At 33.9% G+C, this 4600-nt stretch overlaps 1 protein-coding gene across 3 annotated transcripts in view; it reads right to left on the bottom strand.

Annotated features, from left to right (window-relative positions):
- Positions 1-3952, bottom strand: part of DCN (decorin) — a 42773-nt gene extending 38821 nt beyond the window's left edge. For 2 of the 3 annotated variants that reach the window (XM_006759349.2, XM_015561071.1), the window contains exon 1: positions 3769-3952. The gene's annotated coding sequence lies outside the window, so the exon portion shown is untranslated. Of the gene's footprint in view, positions 1-663; positions 798-3768 lie in introns of those variants that run through there. The other variant, XM_006759350.2, reaches the window with a different exon arrangement.
- Between the last annotated feature and the right edge of the window lie 648 nt (positions 3953-4600).

Genomic DNA, 4600 nt, shown 5'->3' with positions numbered 1-4600 from the left:
TTACGGTTTTTTTTTTTTTTTAATATATTTTATTGATTTTTTTTTTTTTCATAGAGGAAGGGAGAGGATAGAGAGTTAGAAACATCGATGAGAGAGAAACATCGATCAACTGCCTCTTGCACATCCCCCACCGGGGATGTGCCCACAACCCAGGTACATGCCCTTGACCAGAATCGAACCTGGGACCTCTCAGTCCGCAGGCTGACGCTCTATCCACTGAGCCAAACTGGTTTCGGCTCAAATAAAGTTTTGACTATACACCTGAGAGATCTCTAATTCCTGCTTCAGAGATATCTCTGAAAGCCTATCTTACCTCTCCATCCTACCATAATTATCTTGGTCCAGGCCCTTCTTATCTTCTGAAACTATGGTAAGATCTTCCAACTGGTATCTGCATTGAATATTCCCTCTGCACTAGATCACCTTCCACTCTGCTGCCCAAGTCATCCTCTAAAAGTCCAATTTAATTGTATCATCTTCTGCTAGAAACCCTTTGTTGACATCCACGGCTTAGCAATAAAGTCTACTTTCCCTGTGGTGCATATAAGACTTCATAATTTGATACCAACTGATCATCTAGCTACATGCCTCTCCATTTTCTCTTCATTCCCAGGCCCCATCTCAACTCTGACCTCAAAGCTAATTACCATTTAAAATACCTACCTTGTAAGAGTGTTGCAAAGATTAAGAGAGCTAATGGGCTTCTCCTGTGTTTCTCCCTGGCTCATCCAGGCAGGATGCTGCTTTCTCTCTTCTGTGCTCCCAAAGCATGTTCTCTTAAACTCTTTTAAAGAACTTATCACATTATATTGTAATTTGTTCTGCGTGCTTGTTCTGCCCCCCCCCAACCCCCCCAATAGAAGTTGTCCTCCTTCAGGGCATGTCTTATTTTTGTTTTGTACCCGGCCTTGCGTAATATTTTGCACGTAAATGACTCAATTGATCATCAGCTTATTAACACCGGTTATTTAATTTGTGTTAAGCAACCAGTTAGTCTGATTTTTTAAAACATAAATTATCTTTTTTTTAATATCAAATTTCTAGCACAAGAAAGATATAGAACTGCAAGCTTCAACTTGGTATAAGCAAGATTCACTTTTAAAAGTAATTCTATTAGATAGTTTCTCAAACTGATCACTTTAAATGAACCAATAACACATATGGAAAATCCTAACTGAATTTTATATGACATATTATTTGGTTTTACCTATAGGATTATTTTATAAACAAATAAAAAGTACAGTTTTGACAAATTCATACAGTAGGCATCCATTCATTCATTAAGCACTTATGGATACATATATATAGCTACGTTGTTGAATTGATTATGTAGTTAGTTAGCTTAAGAGAACTAAACAAAATTGACTAAATTTTAATAAATCTGAATAACAGAAATTAGTTGATCATGCAGAGAGCAGTCTATTTTTGAGTTGATATATTTAAAAAACTTTGTTGAAACTGTTTTAAGTATTCCCCAAACATATTGCAGATATTATCTTTATACCTATACTTTGAATTGTACACACATAAGAATCCAAACTAAAGCTGCACATTTATAACTAGAACTAAATAATTATAATAATCCAATTGTAGCATAAGAAAAAAAGTTTTCATATACCCTAACCCTAATATATCTTTGGGAAATTTTGGGGTACATCCTCCAGAGAGGGAATAAATATTTTCAATTTCTTATACTTTTGTTTCTTAGTTTATATTTATTACTAAAGTATGTCAAAGGCAACATATATACAATATGGGCTTATGGATTTTTATTTAAAAATATTACTAAGATTAATTATTCACACTGCCCCTTTAAGTTCAGTATCCGGTTTCCTCTAGGAGCCCATTCCCACTCAGTTACCACATTGCCTTTTAACGGAGACTCTATTGTCTTGGCAGTGTTCCCTTGGATTGGAACTAAGGGAAGGGCTTTCAGTCTGTTTCACATTAAAATGCAAAATTTATGGTTTACCACAGGTTTGCTAGCCTTGCATATTTAATGTCTCACAATTTTAGAAGAAAAATTAAGCAAAGTAGTTGCAGATTTAATAAACAGCAACTAGAATTAATGCAGATGTCACGTTTGGATCTTTTCTCCAGGATAGAGATTACCTGGTTATTTCACTTACCCACATATGGAGATGTTGAGCATTCGCTCAAGGAAATATTATCATTTATATATATTTATTCTTGTTAAAATGGTAGGAATTCTCTACACAAAATTATTTTTGGTTAAAGCTGCATGCAAATAGGAAGTTTACAGCTGCCATTGTGTGTGTGTGTGTGTGTGTGTGTGTGTGTGTATGCATTTTAACCCTGATTGTCCTGGGGAATAATACTAATATGTCCAGGAACTTTATACAAATTTCTTCATGAACTAACTTCTTTTAAATAGTGCCTTGACACTTGAATACTTGAATACTCAGCATCTTAAAACAATTAATGTGGGCAGTTGGTGCTAATAATTTACTTAATCATTTCCTTCTTTCCTTAAGAAATCAGAAAAATAAAAAAACAACAGTTACCCATGTGGAAACCAGGCAGGCTATTATTGTGATAAAAGACTTTATAAATTTCATTACACTGTTTTTAAGTACTCTAAAATATATGATTCTTTCCTAAATGCTAATTGCTAAGAATAATCTCACTACTTTACTAAAGTTCATTCCCATAATTTATAAGTATTTTATCAAAAATAACAATCTCTGGTTGCTTAGACTACTTCAGCCCATTAAATTAACTATATCATTTCAGATCAATATTTGTATGATGTCATTTATGAGTGACTTTCAAAGTCAAAATTTAACCCTCAGGAGATAAGTGAAGCTCTAAATGCAGGCAAAATTAAAACCCCCCCAGCACTAGGTGAATTAAAAACCTCAATAAAATAGAAATAATTTAAAAATAAACAGTAGAACAACATTTATCCACAAATAAGGGCTACTCTAGGAGGCATCTGGTTCTTTTTCTGGTCAAAACAGCCCTAGGAAGGAAAAAAACCACAGGTATTTACATTACCAGAGCCCACTTAACAAGTGGTCATCATGTTACCCTGTTTTGCAATTAAGATAAAAAATAACCTACACCCTCATTTCATCATGAATGCATCTTATAAAATTTCATTTATATTGAAAATACAGACAGGGTTTCTTCTTTACATTTAAGAAATTATGTAATCAAATGTGGTATTACTTTAGTTAGGTTTTTAATAATCAGCATAAATGTTTCCAATGTTTATTTTCACCTTTGGTGATAATTTATATTTTCTTATAGGTTGTAGAAATGTACACTAACCTTCTACAACTAATGACCAGAGACTTCTCTTAGGTTTTAAAAGTTCTTAAAATAAACAAGATTTCAGGAAGAAAATAAATCCTTAAATATATAATGCAACTACGAATAATATGCTAGTCTACAATACTTTTCTATAAATACATTCGAAAGAGCTAAACATTTCATTAGTACAAATACAAATATATAAATACAGATGGCCATGGTGTTAGATCATAGATTTTCTAAAATAAATATCCCTTTCCTTTGCAAGAACAGAGAGAAAGAACTAAAACAATGCATTTGATCATCCAACCAAATATTTAACTTCTGTTTTCAAGCAATACTTTTTTTTAAATGCTGCGTAAAGATTATTAAAAGTTTAGCACAATTACTTTTTCTTTTCTTTTTCTCACCAAATAATCTCTATTTCCCTCAACTTGATCTAAGTTTTTATTAGTCTGTAGCAGAGTTCAGGACAATTATTGAAAACCATACCTTTTAATCCAGGGATTTGCCACAGGAGCCCTCAAAGCTGAGATGTAATTACACTAAATATTCGGCCCAAGCAAAAGAGTTTGCAGGTGTGGGAAGGAGGAGGGGGTAGGTGCTGCTCTGTGCCTGTCACTAGGTTGAAAATCTCCTGCTTCTACTCCATAGCCCAGATAAAAAATAAGGTTTCCCTCAATGAACACTACCCGGCTGACACCCACATTAGATCATATGGTAATGATATGTCTCTTGTATTGTAGCCAGAAACTTCATTGGCTTTTTTTTTTCCCCATTTGCTTTATTTCTTTTACATCTGCTTAAGATTCTAAACTGCTTATGTGCTAGAGTGGAGGAACTTGACTTGAAATTTCTTTTATTATGTGGATGCATTTCCCTAAACTATTGCAACTAAAGGGTTTGTTTCCCCACCCCCACCCCAACTCCGCTATCCGCCCTTTCCAGTCTTGTTTATAAGGAACATTTATTACACTTCTGAAACGGCAGTTTTTCTTGCTTTCTTGATGTATAAGACCGGCAAGTGGAATGAAATGAATCTTGCAGTTATGTTAAATGTGGTCTGTGAAAATAAATGAGTAGCCTTATGTGAAAAGACTCATTCGGATTCCTACTTGCCTCGGGCTGTTTGTGCAAATTCAAGTGGAGGTTTTCTATATATTTTGAATGTGTTTCTAAAGGGTCCTGGATGAAAGCTCTGGTTTTATATGAAGAGCATGCCATTTGTTACTTTCATTACTCATAGTTTAAAAGCTTTCTTGTTGTCTCCGAGTTTTTTTGTTTGTTTGTTTTTTAATAAAACACACAGACACTAGAAGTCGGT

This window comes from Myotis davidii, unplaced genomic scaffold (assembly GCF_000327345.1).
Source record: "Myotis davidii unplaced genomic scaffold, ASM32734v1 scaffold656, whole genome shotgun sequence".
Lineage (NCBI taxonomy): Eukaryota > Metazoa > Chordata > Mammalia > Chiroptera > Vespertilionidae > Myotis > Myotis davidii.
Note: the sequence above shows the minus strand (reverse complement) of the source record. Positions and strands in the feature narration are given on the sequence as shown.